The sequence below is a fragment of the Protopterus annectens genome, chromosome 1.part0, assembly GCF_019279795.1.
Source record: "Protopterus annectens isolate FY-2018-M chromosome 1.part0, PAN1.0, whole genome shotgun sequence".
NCBI classification, from domain to species: domain Eukaryota; kingdom Metazoa; phylum Chordata; order Ceratodontiformes; family Protopteridae; genus Protopterus; species Protopterus annectens.
The window spans coordinates 1,203,185,400-1,203,208,225 of NC_056725.1; the positions used below are offsets into that span (position 1 = coordinate 1,203,185,400).

Below are 22,826 nucleotides of genomic sequence, written 5' to 3' on the forward strand. Positions count from 1 at the left end.
AAAAACCCATTTGTCTTGGGTTATTTGAGTCCAATTTTGATAAAGAAAGAGAGAGTTTTCCCACGAGAGGGGCTTCCAGGCAAGAAGTTCCTGTAGCCCAACAGAGGGAGTCATTGAGTTTGTTTCCTTTGAGATTGTGACCTGTCCTCTCCTCCACTAGGGGTGGAAGCAGTCCACTGTCTTGGTCTATAAGCAGCTTGTGTTTGAGGCCTCCCTCTGGAATGTCTATATCTACCCCTCTGAGGCCTGTCTGAAGTGGGAAAGGACCAATTTTTTGAAGGCCAATTCCTGCTAAATCTAGGAGGCTGTACTTGTAAGAAATCTTTAACTGTTTGCATGGATTTCGCCTTATCCTCCATCTTTTTAATCACCTCTTCAGCTTTTGATCCAAACAAAACATTATGCTGAACAGGAGCATCCAATAATTTAGCCTTTACTTGTTCAGGTAAATTTTGTTCCTTTAGCCATGCATGCCTTCTAATGACTGTGCCAGAGGCCGCAGCCCTACAAGACGCCTCCAAGGCATCAAATCCAGTGTGTAAACCATGCTTCCCAACCTGTTCAGTGGCATGCAATAAGTCATGTAATTCCTTATCATCTGCACAGGCAGAAATGGAAGTAAGTTTTTGCTTTAAGACAGACAATAGAAATTGCTGGTATTTAAACATATGAAACTGACAGTTTAAAGCCCTAATGGACAAAGTAGCAGAAGTGTACACCTTTTTGTCCCATTTTTCTAAGGATCGAGAATCCTTTTCAGTAGGAATGGGATTTTTGGCAGAAGCAGCCTTAACTCCCTTAGGACCCTGAGAAATGGTTTCAGGGTCAGCAGAAAGGTTCTTGTACAAAAACTGATGGGAATCAGGAACCCTGTAATATCTATCAGGCTTAACAGGAGCAGGAGGAAAAGAGTCAGGGGTTAAGCTAGCCTCCGAAAAGGCATTATCCACAATATCCAAAAACAGGAGGAATAGCCAGGGGTCTATGTTGGGGAAGAAGAAGAAATTCCCTCTGTCTTTTCTTGGATTCCGAAAACTCCTGTCCTTCCCAGTGGAAATGTTCCCTCATTTCATGCAAAGTTTCCCCAAAAGAGAAATCCTCAGGGGGAGAAGCTGAAGGAATGGATTCTTCAGCATCAGAATCTTCATAAGGAGGGAAAGAATATTCCTGATCAGAAGAAACTGAGGAAACAGAAGCCTGATCAGAGGAATCATAAGAAACATCCTGCCTTGGCCTTTTGTCTGGAGGGGGATGAGAACCCCTAATCATAGTAAGTAAATCCTCCACCATCTTGAGTAACTGTTTCTGTGACTTGGGAGCCGGTTCAGAAGAGGCCTGTGTTGAAGTCTTTGATTTTGAAGGAGTCTTTGCCTTTGTCTTTGGCTTTGCCTTTAGTAGTAGCTGAGTAGGCCTGAAAACCCCTTCGGAAGCCGGTACCTGCACAGCGGCTCCGGAACCATCCGAAGGAGTATTGTCCGAAGGTCCTGCAACAGAAATATTTAAAGGCCTGGTTGGCTCCTCATGAGAGTCCGTTTCGGCCGTCAGTTCTGAAATGGCCGACGACAGGGGCTTCAAATGCGCCTCACTGACGACGGCCGAACCTGAAGCTGGCTCCGCTTGTGCGCTATCATCAGATTTGGACCTCGGAGGAATGTCTTTATCCTTGCGACGTTTGTGAACTCCGGTAGCCGGGACAGTATCCGACGACATTTTGTAGTTAAAGCGCCTACCGAAGTAATGAAAAGAAAAATCGTACCTTCGCTTAATTGTACGTTGATTGAATCTAGCACAAAACCGACAACTAGCTATGTCGTGGTCAGGGCTCAAGCAAGGAATACAGTAAGAATAAAAATCCTTATGAGGTATTTGCTTCCCACATGAAATACAATTATTAACTTTTCCTGACATCGGAGTGGAGCAAGAAAAAAGTTTCTAACGGGTACTTAGCTTTGAGTGGAGAAGAAAGTCTTCGGACCGAAGTATATCAGTAAAATTCGTCAGGAGTCAGCCGACCGGCACTTGCGAACTGCTATCACCGCACAGCAAGAAAGACTGGAGAAGATGGCGTTGGCTGTCAGCTTTGTACTCCTGGCGCTCTGACGTAAGGGAGCATGGTTGAACAGCCAATGCCGGTCCCAGACTTTGGGATTCTGGCAGACCGAGGGCTGCCTGCCGGCAGCGGAGAACCCTACAGTCATGACTGCAACAGTGAAACACGATGAACATCTATGGTTGGGAGGAGGAATTTAAATAGCATTAGGGCCAGCTATAAGGCCCTGCAAGACTGTAGTGGCAAAGCCAGCTCTGGATTTAGAGAAAACTGGCAAATGATAATGCTTGGTGAAAGTATGTACAGGTAGCAGCTTCTAGGATGTCCCTGGTAGGGACGCCTCTGAGAAAGGCTGTAGAGGTAGATGCACCTGGTGGAGTGAGGTCTGATCCCCTGAGGGATAGGGTTTCCATGGTGCTTACAGCAGAAATGAATGCAATAGCTTATCCATTTGGAAATGGTTTGCTTTGAAATAGCCTTCCCCTCTGCCCCTGCAGCAAATGCCACCAGCAGTTGTTCAGATTTCCTTTGAGGTTTAGTCCCATCCAAGTAGAATCTAAGTTGTCTGTGCACATCTAAGGAATGCAGTATCCGTTCCCCTTTATTCTGTGGATTGGGAAAGAAAGTTGGCAAATGAATGGACTGATTAAGAGCCACACTGAATACCACCTTGGGCATGAAGGATGGATTGGGTTCTGAGGGACACCCTGTCCGCATGAAAGATGATGAAAGGCTCCACTGCCATAAGGGCCTGTAATTCAGTTACCCTTCTAACTGAAGTGATTGCTAAAAGGAAAGCTGTTTTCCAAGAAAGAAATTTTAAGTCTGCAGTAGCAGCTGGCTCGAAAGGAGGTAGAGTGAGTTTCTCCAAGACAAAGTTAAGGTCCCAGGCTGGGGTTGGAGCTCTCCTGGGTGGTCTCAAATTTTTGGCCCCTTTGAGGAACTGGTTGACCCGTGGATGAGAGAAGAGGGGAGGCTCTGTCTTATAATGAGCTGAAATGTCTGAGGTGTGGATTTTAATGGAGGAAAAAGACAGGCCCTTGTGAAGCATCTCAGTTAAGTATTGCAAAATCTGAGGTAAATTGGGCGCTGCTGTGCTCATCCCTTGAGATTGGTTCCAGGCACAGAATCTTTTCCATTTATCAGCATAAGATTTTCTAGTACTAGGCCGCCTTTCCTCTAAAATGATATCCATGACAGGTTTGCTGAGGGATGGTAAAGGAGACATTAAGTAGTTAGCCAGGCTGCAAGGTTCAGTGTTAGAAGCTGAGGGTGCAGAATCTGGTTCTCCTGCTGAGACAGCAGGGAAGGAGTCTGAGGCAGGTGCCATGGAGATAACCGTGACACACTGCACAGGAGGGGGTACCAGTGTTGGCGTGGCCAGTCTGGAGCAATCAAAATCATCCTTGGTTTGTCCTGTTTGATTTTTAGTAGTACTTTGGAGAGTAGAGGCAGAGGGGGGGAAGGTATAGACTGATAGGTTTTTCCAACTGAAGGACAGATCATCAACTTTCCAGGCTTGTTTGTGGGGAGTCCTTGTGCAAAATTTGTCGAATCGGTAGTTCTGGGGAGAAGCAAACAAGTCTATATCTGACGTCCCCCATTTGCTTGTCAACATGTTGAAAATCCTTGGTTCCAGTTTCCACTCGTTTGGGTCCATGAGGTATCTGCTTAGTCCGTCTGCCAGTGTATTCAATTTTCCTGGCAGGAATTGAGCTTGTAGGTGCACTTGGTAGCTCAAGGCTGTGTTCCACAATGCCATGGCTAGTCTGCAGAGAGGGTAAGAATGTGTACCCCCCTGCTTGTTTGTGTACCCCCCTGCTTGTTTATGTACCACATAACAGTGGTGTTGTCCGTCTTTACCATTAGTTGTCCTAGAAGAATGTGGTTCTTGAAGGCTGTCAGAGCACTCTGTACAGCTAACATTTCTTTCTGATTGATATGCAGATGCATTTGATTTGGGTTCCATTTGCACTGAATGCATTTCCCTGACAGGTGAGCCCCCCCCCCATGCATAGTCTGATGTGTCTGTTAGGGTATGGGCGGCAGGGGGTGGTATGAAAGGTAGTCCCTTGTTTTGGTTTCAGGCCTCTGCTCACCAAAGGAACTCTAGGCGTAGGCAAGGTATGAAAGGAATCATTGTTTCTAGGTCTTGAGAATGTTGACACCATAGGCTTTTTAGATACCACTGTAGTTTCCTCATATGCAGTCTTGCATATGGAATTAGAAGAATGCAGGAGGCCATGAACCCCAAGGCTTGCAGTATTTGTCTTGCAGATAGCAGGGATTTTGTGGCCACTTCTTTGAAGTAGGTTGTCAAATGAATTTGTTTTTCTGGTGTGAGGTAAGCCATCTGGGAAGGTGTATTCAAGCTTGTTCCCAGGAATATAATTTGTTGACGGTACCAGATGTGATTTATTTTTGTTTATGGTGTACCCCAGACAAGATAGAACCCTTTGTACAAAGGCCAAATGATTCAAAAGTATGTCCTGGCTTTCTAGCTGAATTAGACAATCGTCCAGGAATGGGTATATTTGAATATTTCTTTGCCTGCAAAATGCAATAACTGGAGCTAGGCACTTTGTGAATACCCTGGGCGCAGTCGATAAGCCAAAGGGCAGTGCAGAGAAAAAGAAGTTATGTACCTACCATAACATTCCATGTTAGTTGTCTTCATCTCGCCTTCTTTCTTGCTTGTTGGGATCTGAGCCGATCCTCAGCTCAGACTCTGCCATCTTCTATAGCTCGAGAGCTGTTTACTGGCTCAAGGCTACCCCTTATCCCATGATGCCTAGCGCTAGCTACCCAGATCTCGTTTGAAATAGCTAATCCCAGCCATAGCTATGGAATGAAACCCCTCCAAACAGTGGGTTAAACCTACCTGTTATAATCTCTAAGTCAGTAGAGGAAACAAACCAGAGAACACTCAGCCAGTGAAACTTGAACTCCTCTCAGTCCAATAGGACAGGTGGATGGAGGGGGGGACGCAAGAAAAAAGGCGAGATGAAGACAACTAACATGGAACATTATGGTAGGTACAAAAAGTACAGTTTTGTACCTACCATAAATGTAGATGTCCGAACAGGATTGCATCTGCAGTCCTTACAAATGGGTTGTCCTGTCGTCAGGCAGCCCTTCGGTCGGCCGGATTCCAAAGTCTGGGTCTGGCCTCGGCTGGTGTCGCACTTCACCCGACGTCATAGCTGCAGTTCTTCGTGTATAAAGGCATCAGCCGACGCCATTTTCCTCAGTGTTTCTTGCCCCAGATGCCAGTTGCCCTCTTGGATAGCTAAATTTTGGATAAATGCCAATGTTTCCAAATAGTAGAAGGCAAACACAAAAAATAATCATGTATGTACATATATACAAAAAAATACACCATAAGCGATCCCCCCCAGCTAGCTATTAGGTGGGCAAATACCCTAGGAATACCACAGAGGGGAAGGAGGGTGGGTAATCCTGACTGCAGATGCAATCCTGTTCGGACATCTACATTTATGGTAGGTACAAAACTGTACTATGTCCTTCAAGGATGCATCTGCAGTCCTTACAAATGGGTAGAATACCATAGCCAAACTAGGGGAGGAGGAAGAAGAAATTATGGTGTAGTTAGGATCCCTTGCAAAACAGAAGTGGCAAACCCTGCTCGGGATCTAGAGTATAAAGGTAAGTTATAATGCTTGGCAAATGTATGCACGGAGGTCCAAGTAGCAGCCTCTATAATGTCCTTGGTAGCCACGCCTCGTAAGAAAGCTGTGGTAGTGGCTGTAGCCCTTGTAGAATGAGGCCTTATGTTCTGTGGAATTTGTTTTCCATGGTAGGAGTAACAGAATCTAATGCAATTTCCTATCCACTTGGAGATTGTCTGTTTGGAAATTGCTTTTCCTTCCCTTCCTGTTGCATATGCTACCAGAAGCTGGTCAGTTTTTCTATTGCCCTTGGTTCTGTCCAGGTAGTAGCGCAACTGTCTATGTACATCCAAAGTATGCAGCAGTCTTTCCCCCCTGTTCTGTGGATTGGGGAAGAAGGTAGGTAGGTGGATTGCCTGGTTTAAAGACACTCTGGATACCACCTTAGGCATAAATGTAGGATTAGTTCTCATGGACACTCTATCTTGATGGAAGATTAGGAAGGGCTGTACTGCCATTAAAGCCTGTAGCTCAGAAACCCTTCCTGCTGAGGTAACTGCCAGCAGGAAAGCAGTTTTCCAGGATAGGTGCTGAAGATCTGCTGTTGCTGCTGGTTCGAAAGGAGGGAGTGTCAATTTTCTAGCACAAAGTTCAAGTCCCATGCTGGTAATGGTGGTTTCCTAGGAGGTTTTACATTCTTAATTCCTCTCAGAAACTGCCTGAGTAGAGGATGCGAAAATACAGGGGGATCGAAGCTGTATTCTGCAGAAATAGCTGATGCATGTATCTTGATGGAGGAATAGGACAGGCCTGTATGGTAAGGCTCTGCCAAATACTCCAGGATGTTGGCAATGTCTACCTTTGACACATCTTTGCCCCTCTCGGTACTCCAAATGAGAAACCTTTTCCATTTTCCTGCATAGTTCCTTCTTGTTGAGGGTCTGCGGGCCTCAAGGATAATGTCTTTAACCCTTTGGGATAAATCTGGGTTAGTTGCTCTTATGTAATGTTCCAGGCAGTGAGCTGCAGAGTTTTCAGGTTTGGATGCAGGATGTTGTAGTCGCTCTGAGTTAACATCAAAGGAATCAGGGGTAGTGTCCACATTTTCCCCCGAGACATGCTCCTCAGTAATGGGTACCAATGTTGCCTTGGCCAATCTGGAGCTATCAGAATGATCCTTGGACGTTCCTCTTTGATTTTCAATAGCACCTTGTGCATCAAAGGAAGAGGTGGGAATGCATATGCTGTCAGGCCTTTCCAACTGAAGGATAGACAGTCCACCTTCCAAGCAAGTGGGTGGTACGTCCTTGTGCAGAATTTCTTGAGTTGGTGATTGAGTGGGGATGCGAATAGGTCTATTTGTGGCATTCCCCATTTCTTTGTGATGACCTTGAAGATGTCCGGGTGTAGCATCCATTCGTGAGCATCCGAGGTAGTTCTGCTTAATATGTCTGCTAGCGTGTTTTCTTTTCCCGGTACAAAAATTGCTTGTAACTGAATGTTGTAACTCAGAGCTATATTCCATAGGTCCAGTGCCATCCGGCATAGAGGGTATGAATGAGTGCCTCCTTGTTTGTTGATGTACCACATGACTGTGGTGTTGTCTGTCCTTATCATCAACTGGCCTTCTTGGAGGAATGGTCTGAAATTCTGGATTGCTAGTTTTACTGCCAGCATTTCTTTTGATTTATGTGCAGGTGCAGCTGATCTGGAGTCCATAAGCCTTGTATGCACTTGTCCAGCATGTGGGCCCCCCAACCGAGGTCTGAGGCGTCCGTTGTGATGGTTTGTCTTGGTTGAATGCTGTGGAAGGGCAAACCTGGGTTTGACTGGCATGCCTGAGCCCACCATAGGAACTCTTGTTTCAGGCATGGAATTAGTGGTATTTCGGTTTCTAAGCTGTGCCTGTGTTGAGACCATAAATTCTTTAGGTACCACTGTAGCTTTCTCATATGCAGTCTGGCATGGGGGACCAGGATTATGCAGGATGCCATGAAGCCCAAGGCCTGCAGTACTTTCCTTGCTGTTAGTTTGTTCTGCTTTGTTAATGCCAAGAAGTAGAGAGGAAGTTGTTCTTGTTTTTCTGCAGTTAGGAATGCCATCTGTTTTACTGTGTCCAATTCTGCACCTAAGAAGGTTATTCTTTGGGATGGTATCAGTCTTGACTTTTTTATATTGACTGTATTTCCCAGGGCTTGTAGTAAGCAAATGACTCTTTGTAAGTCTTCTGTTAGCTTGTTTTTGTTGTCCGCTTGTATCAGGCAGTCGTCCAGGTATGGATATATTTGGATTCCCTGAAGCCTGCAGTGAGCGATTACTGATGCCAGGCATTTCGTGAACACTCTGGGTGCAGTAGATAAGCCAAAGGGCAATGCTGAGAATTGATAATGCTCTGATCCTGCAAGAAATCTGAGGTATCTTCTGCAATTTGGTCGTATGGGGACGTGCAGGTATGCCTCCTTGAGATCTAGAGTTACCAGCCAATACTCCTTGCCCAGCATGGGAAGAAGTTGCTGTAGGGTCAGCATTTTGAATTTTGGAACAATGATGAATGTGTTTAAAGCGGACAGGTCGAGAATAGGCCTCCATTTTTTCTCTTTTCTTGGTACCAGGAATAGTCTGGAGTAAAATCCCTTGCCTTGTTCCATAGATGGTACCCTTTCCACAGCTCTCATCTTTGCTAATTGAGCTATTTGTTTTAGAGCTTCTGACTTTTGATTTGGTGGTAGGTTTGGCATTCCTCTTTTTCCTGGTAAAGTGTGGAAATGAAACCTGTAGCCTTGGTCTATAGTTTGCAAAATCCACTTGTCTCTTGTGATACAGTGCCAGTTTTTTGAAAATAAGGCTAACTTTCCGCCTAAGGGTGCTGCTATTTGTTCCCTGGTAGGCGGTGCCAGAGCCAAGTCACTGTGATTGTCCTGTTGCAGTGGTAGTAGTTGTGTCTGTGCCTCGTTGGTGGTTACCTTGCCATTGGCGTCCCCTGTAGGCACCTCCTCTGGATTGATTTCTGCCTCTTGAACGCCTATTCCTGCCTCTCTGAGTTTTAGAGGAGTCTGGAAAGGACCAATTTTTGGAAGGCCAGTTCCTGCTAAACCTTGGAGGCTGAACCTGTAAGAAATCTTTCACTGTTTGTACAGATTTTGCCTTCTCTTCCATTTTCTTCAGTACCTGTTGAGCAGGAGAACCAAATAAACTGACCTTATCCATAGGAGCATCTAATAGTTTTGCTTTAACATGATCCGGCAAGACCTGTTCTTTCAACCATGCATGCCTTCTTATAACTGTGCCAGTCATGGCTGATCTAAAGGAAGCCTCCAGTGCATCATAGCCACATTTTAAGGAATGGTTACTAACCTGCTGAATGTTATGCACCATTTCTAGAATATATTTCTTATCTAAAGAATCATCAGAGGACAGTTTCTTAGTTAACTGATCAAGCATAAACTCCTGGTATTGGATCACATGGAACTGACAGTTCAATGCCCTTGCTGAGAAAGTAGCAGAGGTGTATACTTTTTTGCCCCATCTCTCTAAGGACCTGGATTCCCTTTCAGAAGGGAGAGGGTTTTTAACTGAGGTCGAAGCTACTGCCTTAGGCCCCTGGGAGATAGTCTCGGGATCTGCAAAAGGAGCCTTGTATAAATGGTGATGAGTGTCCGGGACCCTGTAGAACCTATCGGGCTTAGCAGGGGCTGGAGGTAAAGTATCAGGAGCAGTGCAAGCATCATTAAATGCATCATCCACAACAGAAAGAACTGGAGGTATAGCTAAAGGCCTATGTTGTGGTAAATGCAAAAAGGTCCTAAGCCTTTTCCTTGAATCTGAGAAATCTTGTCCCTGCCATTGGAATTGCTCTCTCATGGCATGTAGTTTCCCCAAAGGAAAATTCTTCTGGTGGAGAGGCAGAAGGAATCGATTCCTCAGCATCGGAATCTTCATAAGTAGAAAAAGGAGCCTCTGGATGGTCTGTATTGTCTGTATCATCAGAAGAATCATCTGAAGACACTGGCTCAGGGGGCTCTGCTCTAGGTCTCTTTTCTGGAGGTTGAGAGGCCCTGTCTGGGTGAGATTGGGATCCCCTTATTAAAGAGATGAGATCCTCTGCCAGAGTAAGCATTTGGGAACTGGAACTGGGCCTGTGAGAGGGGGGCTTAACAGGTACAGACTTAGAAGTTTTGGCTGCTTTAGCCCTGGTAAAGGCCTTAATAGACATGGCTGCAGGCAGCCTAGCAGCACGTGCAGGGTAGAAACATCCAAGGGGATGGTGTCCGATAATTCTTGTGAAACCACAGTAGCAGGTAGAACTTCAGAGGCCGATTCAACCAGGGTAGAAGGGGCCTCGGTAGTAGTCATGGATTCGGCTGAAGATAGAACCGTTTGCTCGGTTTCGGCGAAACCGAGACACTCAGCGGTTTGCTTAACCGTGGTTTCGCGAAACCGCGGACCGAGTGTCGGCCCTTTTCGTTTCTTAACAACTTGAGAAGTCGGAGGATCCGACGCCATTATGTACGCAAAATCTGAGCCGAAAAACTGTTCAGCAAACTCCGACCGGCGTCTAAGCGTCCGTCGGTTGAAAGAAGCACAGGCTAGACAAGCTGCTACGTCGTGGTCTGGGCCTAAACAAGGTAAGCAGTAAGAGTGGAAATCTTTATGAGGTATTTGTTTCCCACAAGTTAAACAGTTATTCACTTTTTCTGACATCGGTTGAGGCAAGAAAGAGTCCCCAACGGGGTACTTAGCTTTTTAGAAGTCTTCGAAGTAGTATTCGGTAGTAGTAATCTCTGGATCTGACCGACCGGCACTTGCGAACAGCTTCTGCTTCGGGCGCCACGCGGCAAGAAAAACTGAGGAAAATGGCGTCGGCTGATGCCTTTATACCCGAAGAACTGCAGCTATGACGTCGGGTGAAGTGCGACACCAGCCGAGGCCAGACCCAGACTTTGGAATCCGGCCGACCGAAGGGCTGCCTGACGACAGGACAACCCATTTGTAAGGACTGCAGATGCATCCTTGAAGGACATCTTTTTTATGTTAAGCTGTCTATCTTGCCTTCATTTCTTGCTTGTTGGGACAGCGTCCCTAGCACCTACGATCCTGGGCAGCTCATTGGAACAGACTCTTCAGAACAGCGGAACCAAAGTTAGCTCTACTCCTGGAGACCAAGTCTAACTTGTAATGAGAAATAAAGGTATGAGGAGTTGCCCACGTGGCAGCGGCACAGATAGAGTCCATGGCCAACCTAGAATGGAAGGCTACAGAGGTGGCCAAAGCCCTATTAGAATGACCTTCCGGTTTGGTAAACAACTCTTTCTTAGTTGATAGATGAAGGTAATAATGTGAGACAACCACCTGGACAGGGTCACTTTAGAAACTGGAAGACCCTGTTTGCCCCTAGCATAGGAAAGGAATTTGTCCGACTTTCTTATATCCTTCGTTCTATGCAGGTAAAAATTGTCTATGAACATCCAAAAGGTGTAATTTGTATTCTGCCTTGTTGGTGTGGTTAGGGAAAAATACAGGAAGGTCTATAGTTTGGTTTAGATTATTTTCTGAGCAGACTTTCGGGAGGAAGGAGGGATTAGTTCTCAGAGCAACCCCGTCCTTATGAAAAACTAAGTACGGAGGACGAACACTTAGTGCCTGAAGTTCCGAGACACGTCTGGCTGAGGTAATAGCTACCAGAAAGAGAGTTTTCCAAGATAGAAACTTAATGGAGCAGGATGTTTCCGGTTCAAAAGGGGACATAATCAAGGAGATTAGTACCAAATTAAGGTCCCAAGAAGGAGCGGGACCTCTCACTGGGGGCCTAAGGAGAGTAGTCCCTCTGAGAAAGGCCTTACACAGCTTATGAGACATAATGTTTAGATTAGAAAACCTAACATGAAAGTTAGAGATGGCTGCTAGTTGAACCCCAATTGCGGCAGAAGCGGACCCAGAATGAAAAAGCTATGTTAGGAACTCCAAGATTTTGTGAACTGAGGCTGAAAAGGGATCTATGTTCCTAGTCTCTGGCCAACAACAGAAATGTTTCCATTTGCTAGCATAAGTCTTCCTAGTAGCAGACTTGTGAGAGGAGACAATCTCACGCACAGCCGGGGAAATGCTGGGAAGCCTGGCTAGGGTTGGAATTGGATCAACCAAGCTGTGAGCTGGAGTGTTTGGAGGGACTGATGTAGCTCTCCTGATTGATGAATCAGCAGGTCTGGAATAGGATCCAGAGTCCAGGGCTGCTCGAGGAGGTAACGGTGCAGGAACGGAAACCATATCTGTCCAGACCAGTAGGGGGCAATGAGGATCATTTTGCAACTCAACGGAATAGCTTTCTGTATGAGTTTGGGTATAAGGGGGAACGGCGCGAAGGCATAAAGAAGTCCCAGAGGCCAATCGTGGACTACAGTGTCTCTGGGAGGGTGACCGGGAAGCAGTAAAAGGGAGAAGTAGTTGCTGCATTTGCTGTTGAAGGGGGTGGCAAACAGATCACAGAAAGGCTGTCCTCATTTGTGGAAGATCAGATCCGCAACTACCTGATTCAGAGACCACTCGAGAGGCATGAGAATAGCTCTGCTGAGCCTGTCCGCTATGACGTTGGACTTCCCAGGGATGCGAGTCGCAATCAGAAATCGTTGGGAGGAAATCACCCACTGCCAGAGTCTTGAGTGCTTCTCGACATAGGGGGTAGGACCTGGTTCCACCCTGCTTGCTGATGTACCACACTACTGACATGTTGTCCGTTTGAATTGCAATGGTCCCGGAAGGGAGAGAGAGTCCTGAAGGGCTTGCAATGCTAGGAGCACGACTCTCATCTCCAAGACATTTATGTGCAGATGGTACTCGTGAGGCTGCCAAGTGCCTTGGACTGTCCTGCCCTGATAATGCCCCCCCCCCCCCCTATCAGTGAGGCATCCGCGGTCACTGTGGCAACCGGAGGAGGCTGGATAAATGGTCTGCCCTGAGACACTAGTGAGGAGACCATCCACCAGGAAAGGTGCCTTTTGCATGTTTCTGTAATCATGATCATGTGAGACATGGGAAGCTGTTGAAAGGACCACTGTGTGAAGAGAAGCCTCTGAAGGATTCTCATGTGAAAACGGGCCAGAGGTATCAGAAGAATTGCCGCTGCCATAGAACCCAGAGTTTGAAGGACCAACCTGACTTGTACCCTTTTGCATTGCATGAGGATATGAACTTGCTGCCGAACTGTGGCCACCCTGTCTGGCGATAGTCTTGTGGACATACTTCTTGTACCTAAATCTGCTCCTATATAGGTAATAGATTGACAGGGCAATAAGGCAGATTTTTCGAAATTTATAGTAATGCCTAGCTGGGCACAAATTGTGATTGTATAGTCCCTGGCTTGAAGGAGTTGATGCCTGGTAGTAGCAGTGAAGAGTCAGTTGTCTAGATATGGAAACACCTGGAATCCTTGACGACTCAGGTGAGCTGTGACTACTGCTATGCATTTGGTGAACACCCTGGGGGCTGTGGTGAGACCAAAGGGCAGAGCTCTGAACTGGTAATGACTGGCTCCCAGCCGGAAGCGAAGGAATCTCCTGGAGCGCCTGTCCATTTTGATGTGATAGTACACATCCTGAAGATCTATTGAGCACATCCAATTGTCCTGACCCAAAAAGGGTAGAATGGACTGTAGCGTGACCATCCGAAACCTTGTTCTTTGAACAGATTTGTGTAGTCTGCTGAGATCCAATATTGGTCTCCAGTCCCCTGTCTTTTTTGGTACCAAAAAGAACCTCGAGTAGTTCCGGATCCATGTTGGTCTGCCGCGACTTCCTGGATGACTCTTTTTTTCTAGCAGTCTTGAAACTTCTATGACTGCTTGGGCCCTCAGATTGGGTGGAACATCTGGAAGGGATTTGCTTGACGGTAAGGGGGGTTGAAAGAAGGGAATTATGTAGCCTCCAGATATGACTGAGTGTACCCATATGTCTCGCGTTAGGTTTTGCCAGGCTTTTGGGTCCAGTGAAAGTCTTCCCCCGACTGCCTCCAGAGGCAGAAAGCCGGGCAACCCTTCAGGGATGCTGGAAGGGCTTGTCAGAGAAAGATTCTCTGCTGCCCTGGTTCTGCGGACCCCCTCTGCCCCGAGGGCGGCATCTGTTGTTGTTGTTTCCTCCTCTGCCCCTGGAGGAAACGACAACAACAAGAGGCGCCCTGGGATTTCCGAAACCACATTTTACCACTCTTCTGACCCTTGGGATATGGTCTGGAAGGAGTGGAAAAACGGACTCCCACGGCAGAGAGAGTCTTGCCTTCCTGTTCACACCTAGTCAGAGCGTCTTTCACCTGTGGTCCAAAAAGAAAGGAACAGTCAAAGGGAGTGTTGGTGAATGACGCTCTAAAGGGTTCCGCAAAATTACACAGCCGCATCCATGCGTGTCTCCTGAGGGCCACGCCTGTACCTGCAGCTCTACTCGCACCATCAGCTGCATAGGAAATGAGCCTCATGCAGGAGTTAACTACCGAATTAAGGGTCGCCAGCTGAGAAGCTAGTTTAGCTTGAGCCCCTTCAGCTGATGGATCCTGGAGGGAATCTCCAAGCTCTTTCAGGAGATCCCTCTGAAGCCTGGTAAAATGATATAAGTAATTCAGCAACCTCATGGAAAAGGTCGCTGAAGCAAACATTCGCTTCCTGTATCTATCCATGGTCCTAGACTCCTTGTTAGGAGGATGGACAGAGGAACAAGTTTCTGCTAACTCCTTTTTAGTGGCTGCTGCTACCACCATGGCATCTACGGGAACACCCTTAGTAAGGAACTGTTTACCAGGGGGTGCAGTGATAAACTTCCCGGGTCTCCTCGGGGTTAATTCCACTGTATCCGGGGCTGACCAAGCCCTTCGAGCCACCACTGACATTAGTGGATCGAAAGGCGGAGACACCCAGGAGGTGGAAGGTCGGGAACCAAATGCATCCAGCAATACAGATTCGTCCTCGGTAGGGGCTAGGGCACTCCAGTTCCCCCTCTGCTTAAGCATTTCTAGGATGTCCGAAAAGGAAACATCGGGGACCCTTCCGATTCATCCAAATCCGTATCCGAAGTGACAGACTCGGGGGGAGTCAATGTACTTCCTCTTGCACTTGCTCTTCTGAGGGGGCTCCTCTGAATGATCAGGGGAGGCCTCGGAAGAAGAAGAAACACCCAATGGGGTGCTCTGGAGTGCCGGTTCCCCACGCTTGGGGTCTGGAGGATGGGCAAAGGTTGATGCAGGCACTAGAGGGGACGGAGCCAGTGGGATCGAAAGTGGAGCTGACTCAGAGGCCAGTACATTCCTCATGACATCAAAGGCATCCCTGTCAAGATGCAGAGAAGGCTCCGGTTCAGAGGAAACTGGAATCATCCTCCGCACCGAGGGAGATGGCTCCGACGCCGATGTAGGAGCCGAGCTCACCTGCGCCGACGCTCCGAGAGGGAGAACGGGGTCGGACAAGGGTCCGATGTCACCCGCCCCCTCGGAGCCGACGAGGGAGTCTTGGCGCCCAGATCCCTCAACGGACGGCACAGAGGGGATCGGAGCCGACAATGGAACCGAAGGAGAAATCGTTATCGGCGCAGACAGTTCCACGATTCGAACCTCAACAAACTCTGGCTCCGAACTCAATGGAGTCGGAGGAGGAACATCGATGGAAGCAGACGAAGCAGACACCTGTTGAGGAGGGCTGGACAACATTTTGGCCAGTGCCTGCGACTTCAACAACCTGCTGACCACTCTCCACATCGTGATCCGAGAGCCTAGAGGTCCGAGAAGAGTGGGAGGATCTATGACTGCGGTCACTCTGCAACAGGGGAGACCGAGGAGCCGAATGTATAGACTCTAGAGAAGGGGAACTCTGCCTCTTGTGGGTCCGTGATGGCTCCGAAGGTACTGGTGGAGCCAACGGGGAGGCAGTCTCCTCGGTTCCAGCCGGAACCGAAGTAGTAGGTAAGGCTTGGGCCAATGATAGCTCCGAGCTGGGAGCCGACGATTTGGTCAGTTTAGGAGATTTCACAGGCTGAGTCTTGGCCAGTGAATCCTGGGGTTTAATAAGACCCCTCAAAATAAGCTTATTTTTGCACTCCTGCAGAACTCTTGGGCTGAATGCATGGCATACAGAACAAGAGTCCTGCAGGTGCAGTGCGCCTAAGCAATAGTCGCAAGAAGTGTGCCCATCTGTCAGAGACATTTTCTGACAGCATGAGTCACACTTCTTGAATCCATGCTAACCACCAATTATTATCAATCATTTGCAGTGAGCCAGGAGCTCCAGTTCAAAAGGAAGTAATGAAGAAGAATGTTCCATTCAGCGTTTATTCAAAAGTTGGTTAATCTGTGGAGTATCTGGTCTTGCAACGTATTGGAAGGAGTTCAGTCCGTGGTCCTTGGCATTCCTACTTGGATTATTGTTTTTGAGAATTGTCTACTTTTTTAGAGTTTGCTTCTTGAATCCAGACACCTTGGATTCTTTAGACATATCTCAACTAGAAGACACTACACCTACACTGAATTGTTTTTGGCCAAAAGGCCGAACAGCAAAAAACTAAACCAGACACCAACCACAAAAAAAAAAAAAAAAAAACACACAGTATACTACAGTTAAAGATGTTTTTTTTTTTTTTTTTATACTAGGAAGCCTCTAACTTAAACGGCTACCTAAGAAACAGAAAGAAAAAGCTTAAACTAAAACGCTACCTACAAAAGGGATAGAGGGAGGGGGAGAACTCTCTAATTTAAATGAGTTCTAAGGGGGGAACTACAAATACACTAAATTACAACAAAACTAGTTAGTGACTATATTTTAAACAAACTATCAGAAAAAACCCTAATCTGACAGAAAAAAGTAGTTCAATAAAACTTATACGAGCCTGAGCCAGTAACAATGAACCTCGCAGCTGAAGTGGCAAACGAGATCTGGGTAGCTAGCGCTAGGCATCATGGGATAAGGGGTAGCCTCGAGCCAGTAAACAGCTCTCGAGCTATAGAAGATGGCCGAGTCGGAGCCAAGGATCGTCTCCGATCCCAACAAGCAAGAAACGAAGGCGAGATAGACAACTTAACATCTGATAGTACGTGTAGCTTGCTTGGAAGCGTAGGTATCTTCTGCAAGATTCCCTGATTGGGATGTGCAGGTATGCTTCTATTAAATCTAGTGTTGCCAACCAGGCATCTTTGCCTAGCAAAGGAAGTAATTGGTGAAGAGTCAGCATCTTGAATTTTGGAATCTCCAAAAAGGTGTTTAGAGTAGGCAGGTCCAGGACTAGACACCATGATTGGTCTTTTCTGGGTACCAGGAAAAGTCTAGAGTACAAACCTTGCCCCTTTTCCTCTTCTGGTACCAAATGAATAGCCCCCATGCTTAAGAGAGAAAGTACTTGCTTTTGGGCCTCTGCCCGCAGATTTGGGGGTAGATCAGGCCACCCGCTTGGTGTTGGTAACATGTGGAAGTGAAATCTGTATATCCCTGGGACACTACATTTAAAACCCATTTGTCCTGGGTAATGAGATCCCAGTTCTTTGCATGAAGAGCAATCTTTCCCCCCAAAGGGGCAGACAGTTGAGAAGTGCTTGGCAGTTTTAAAAAGAAGTCATTGAGACAGTTTACCATGGTGGGGGTTTACTGCCCCCAGATTTGGAAGTGGAGGCCCCCCACTGCTTAGTCCTGTGTGTAACCTGGGACTGAAGCCTGGGAGCTCTGCTGGATCAGGATTTCGACTGAGAAGGTCAGGAAGAGGCAGGAAAGGACAAATTCTTGGAAGACCAATGCCTACTAAACCTTGGAGGTTGTACTTGTAAAAAAATCTTTAACAGTTTGCATAGATTTAGCTTTTTCCTATATCTTATTAAGAACTTCCTCTGCCTTGTTGCCAACAGGCAGTCCTGGTTTAAGGGAGCATCCAGTAATTTTGCTTTAACATGATCTAGCAAGGATTGCTCCTTAAGCCAAGCATGCCTTATAAGTACAGACCCAGTTACAGCAGCCCTGCAAGATGCCTCTAGTGAATCAAAACCACATTGCAAAGTATGTTTTCCAACTTGTTCAGCTGAATGCAGTAAATCCTGTAAATCCATATTTTCAGCACAATCAAGAATCAACATCATTTTCTGTTTAAGCAATCCAATAATATGTTGCTGATACTTTATATGAAACTGGCAGTTTAAGGCCTAAATGGGCAAAGCTGCAGAGGTGTACACCTTTTTAACCCATCTATCCAGTGCCCTGGAGTCTCTATCAGAGGGGTAGGGTTTTTGGCAGTAGAAGATTTAATGCCCTTGGGTTCCTGTGAAATGCTCTCAGGATCCATGGTAGGATTTTTAAAAAGGAACTTATGAGAGTCAGGGACCCTGTAATATCTATCACGTTTTCTGGGAGCAGGAGGTAAAGAGTCAGGGGCCAAGCTAGATTCCAAAAAGGCATCATGAACAATGTATAGTACAGGAGGTATGGCTAAAGGCCTGTGCTGGGCCAGGAGTAAGAAATCCCTAAGCCTTTTTTAGAATCAGAGAAATCTTGACTTTCCCAACGAAAATGCTCCCTAAAGGTATGTAAGGTTTCACCAAAAGAAAAATCCTCTAGGGGGGATGCAGAGGGAATACAGTCCTCAGCATCAGAATCCTGATAAGCAGATAAGGGTAAATACTAGTCATCAGAGGAAACAGAAAATTCAGAATCCTGGTCAGTAAGCAAACTCAGTCCTAAGTCTCTCAGAGGGGGAAGGTTGGCTTCCCCTGATTAAAGTAATAAGGTCTTCAGCCATTCTTATCATTTGTTTTTTAGGCATAGAGACCTGGCCATGCGGTCTGGGCATCGGTTTTCTAGGCGTGGATTGAGTTTTAGGCCTTGAAGAAGAAGATGGCGTCAGTTTAATATGCAAGTCAGTAGGCCTGAATATACCCTCAGAAGCTGGTGCTTGCACAGCGGCTCCAGACCCATCCAAGGTAGAGACATCCGCAGGCTCCACAGTTGAAGTATCTCGCAGCATACCGGACTCCGAATGGGTCTCAGTAGAGGCCTGCGAATCTGAAGTAGCGGGCATCAGGGGCTGTGAAAGCTCCTCACTGAGTACTGGCAAACTGGTTAAGAGAAGCGTCGTCGGTAGCTTTGGACCTCAGGGCCCGGTCTCTATCTTTGCGTTTTTTCGGAATGTCGGTAGTCGGTTGGCTTATGGAAGACATATCGGGATAATTGAACCGAACACCAAAATATTCAGAAGCGTAAATACACAGACGACAGATAGTTTGTGGTTTAAGTAAGACACAAAACCGACACAGCGAGGTACGTCGTGGTCAGGGCCTAGGCAAAGAATACAGTACAAATGAAAATCTTTATGAGGTATTTGTTTTCCACAAGTAATGCAATTATTTACTTTTACTGACATCGGTTTAGAGCAAGAAAAAGTTTCCCCAGTGGGGCATTTAGCTTTTAGTTGAAGACTTCGGTTCTGAAACTCGAAAATGAAAATTTCAGGAGCAGGCCGACTGGCAATTGCAAACTGCTTCTGCTTCGGGCACCGTACAGCATGAAAGACTGATGTAATGGTGTCGGTTGCATGTTTTATACCCCTGACAACCTGATGTCATGGAAGAAGGGACAGCAACCGACGCAGGACCCAAGACTTTGTTAATCAGGCCGACTGAGGGCTACTGCAAGAAGATAACCCCAATGTGATGACTGCAACAGTGAAACACGAAGAACATCAATCGTTACCGAAGGAAGATGGGCATGGAGAGCCTGCAATGTGAGAAGCACTGCCCTCATCTCCAGGATGTTGATATGCAAACTGGTCTTGTAGGGGGACCACGTGCCTTGAACTGCACTGCCTGAGCAAAGCCCCCCCATTCCAGCTGGGAGGTGTCCATAGTCACTGTGGCCTTGGGGAATGGTGGGAGAAAAGGACGTTCCCGGACCATGTCCAGGGAATGAATCCACCACCGAAGAGAGTCCCTGCATACTAGAGATTCGAACAGGATGAGACAACATGAAATCTAACAGGGACCATTGTATGGAAAGGGTCCACTGAAGGATCCACATGTGAAGATGTGTCAAGGGTAAAAGATTGATCGTGGCCGCCATGGACCCCAACGTCAGTAGTACTACTACTGCTGCTAGAGAGTGAGTTTGAAGAATGTAAAGAACATGTAGCTTCAGACTGTGTACCCTGTCTGGAGTAAAGAAAACTCTTGTCTGAATTGTGTCTAACCGAGCCCTAATGAAGTCTAAGGTCTGAAATGGGGCCAGAGATGATTTGCCGAGACTGTTGGGTGATGCCTAACCTCTGAGCTAGCAGAAGAAAGGAATACTTCGCTTGACAAAGTTGATGCCTGGAAGGGGCAGTTAGGAGCCAATCGTTAACGCAGAGAAAAACCTGAATGCCCTGGTGTCTCAGGTGAGCCGCTACTACTGACATCACTTTGGTGAACACCCTGGGGGCTGTGGTGAGACCAAAGGGGAGCGCTCTGAACTGATAATGTCTGGCTTTTAGCCAGAAGCGGAGAAACCTCTGAGAGCGTCTGTCCATCTTGATATGATAGTACGCATCCTGGAGGTCGATAGAGTAAATCCAGTCGTTCTCCTGCAGAAAGGGTGGGATAGACTGAAGTGTGACCACCCAAAATTTCATCTTGGCCACTGACAGGTTCAAGGTGGACAGATCCAAAATGGGTCTTAGGCCCCCTGTTTTCTTTGGCACCAAAAAGAACCTGTAATAAATGCCTGATCCGGAGTAGTCAAGGCAGACTGGTTGGATGACTCGCTTTCTTACCAGCTTTACTATTTCCAGTGCTGCATCCTCCCTGTGCACGGGTAGAACGTCCAGTGCTTCGGTGGTAGAGGTGGGTTGAGGAATGGGACTTGAATAGCCTCTGGATATAATCTGCAACATTCAATCATCGGTTGTGATGTACTCCCACTCCGTTAGGTGTAGTGATAACCGGCCCCCGACTGCCTCCACAGGCAAGCAGTCGGGGCAACCCTTCAGGGCTGCTGCACATGTCTGTCTGAGACAGGTTCTCCAGACACGTAATTTCCCGGACCCCCACTGCCTCTAGGGCGACGTCTATCTTATCCCCCTTCTGCCCCCAGGGGAAGGTGAGTCCCGAGTGTCTCAGGGAAAAGTCTGAGATTTCCAGAACCACATCATCTTGTTCCCTCACTGATTCCTAGAAAAGGACCGTTCTTGGGCAGAGAAGCAGATTCCGACGGCAGAGTGTTCCCGTTCTTCTCACTCTGAACTAAAATCTCACGTACCGACTTCCCAAACAGGGAGGAACAGTTGTATGGGGTATTGGTGAAGGACGTCTTAAAAGGTTCCGAGAACAGACAGAGCTGGAACGAGGTGTGTCGTCTGATGGCAACGCCTGCACCAGCTGCTCTAGCAGCTCCCTCGGTAGCTTGAGAGAGGAGACGCAAAGAAGTGTTTGTGACTGACTATAGAATGGGCATACGAGCGGAAAACTTCTTGTCATCCACCGACATGGACTCAGGGGGTTGACTCAGCAACCTCCTTCACCAGGTCTCAATGCAGCGAAATCACGTGTGCCAAATAATTCAGCGCTCTTATGGAAAAAGCCACAAGTGTACACCCGCTTCCCAAATGGTTCCTCGCCTTAGATTCTCAGTCTGGAGGATGAACAGTAGAGCTCTCCTGAGCAGGCTCTTTCCTAGTGGCAGCTGCCACCACCACAGCATCAACCAGGGACCCCTTATTCCAGTGTGATCTATCTGAAGGGGGGCTGAAAACTTTAACCGGGCATTTGGGGATGGGCTCCACCATGTCCGGTTCCTTCCACGCCCAAGATGTTATCAGGTCCACTAAAGGATCTGCGGGAGGGGACACCCAGGAAGTAGAGGGCCCTGCGCCAAATGCCTAGAGTAACACCGATTAGTCCGAGGTAGGTTTCTGGGCAGACCCCCAACGCCCCATGGCAAAGGAGTTCCATGATGTCCCCGAAGGAGACATCCTGGGGGGGGGGGGGTGAGTGGGTGGAACATTCCCCTTCCCTTAAATTGGTGTCTCTGGTGAGTGACTCCAGTGGGGAGTCTAAGTGGCTCCTCTTGCACATGCGTTTGCAAGGGATCTCCTCAGTGGGAATCTCTGGGGAGAACTTGCCAATGTCCTATTGCTCCCAAGCGGAAGCTTCCTGAGTCAAACTGACGGCAGGCTGTCCCTGAGATAGCAGGATGGCCGGAGCTGTACCAGAAACTGAGGGAGTCTGGGCAGAGTCAGAGGACGAGATGGTCAAGGGTCTTGATGAAATTGAGAGAAACCTCTCCACCACATTGAAAGCCGAAGGGAAACAAACATCCTGAGAAAGGCCAATAAGAGCAGTCACCCTCTGACCCAACGGGGGAGCCAGAGCCGAGATACTGAGAGGAAGGCTGCGCTCAGACACGCTCAGAGCAGACACCAACCCCTTGGATCTGACGGCAAGACTATGGCTCTCAGAGCTTGTCAGATCCTACCTGCTCAAGGTCATAGCCGGCGTTGAGGTAAAAGTTACCGTCTGTGACAACCCCTCAATCCCAAGAGTCCTCTGATCCAAGGGCTCCGAAAATGAAGGCCGGATTGGAGAAGAAGTAAATCGGGGTGAAATAGGGCTGCATGCTCCCTGCTCCGGAGGAAGAGGGGGCAGGCAAGACTTGCATCTGTATCTGGGTGCTGATGAATTTCCGCATCATCCTGTCCATGTCTGCTTTATTAAGGCTCTGGGTGGAGCGGGAGGAGACTGTGACAGACACCTACCTAGGAAGGGTGGTGAGGAGAAGTCTGCGCTGGTGACCGGATCCAGGGCTCCTCCAGCTCCGGGGAGAACAGAGCCGGGGAGACTCTGGTCTCAGAGCCGACCTAGATTTAGGTGGATGGCCAGTCGGAGCCAAGCGATCTGGGGATCGCTTTCTCGGCCTATCCTTCTTAAAAGATTTTTCCCCATGCCCGGGCCTCATACAGGGAGTCCCCGAGGCCGAAGAGGATGTAGAAGCAGAAGCTGGGAGGACAGGGACTTGAGTCCCTAAAGAGGGAAGAAGGCCCTTAAGTATTAATTTATCCCTCCTGTCCTTCGGTGCCTGGGGATTAAATCAGTCACAGATGGCGCAGGAGGTCTGAAGACGGGCTGCACCCAGACACACTACGCACAGAGTGTGGCCAGCACCTGGGGAGAGCTTA

The 22,826-nt window shown here is 47.6% G+C and overlaps 1 protein-coding gene across 3 annotated transcripts in view; it reads right to left on the minus strand.

The window, feature by feature from the left end:
• Positions 1-22,826, minus strand: part of EP400 (E1A binding protein p400) — a 3,509,270-nt gene that overhangs the window by 3,173,782 nt on the left and 312,662 nt on the right. The gene's annotated exons all lie outside the window — the stretch shown is intronic.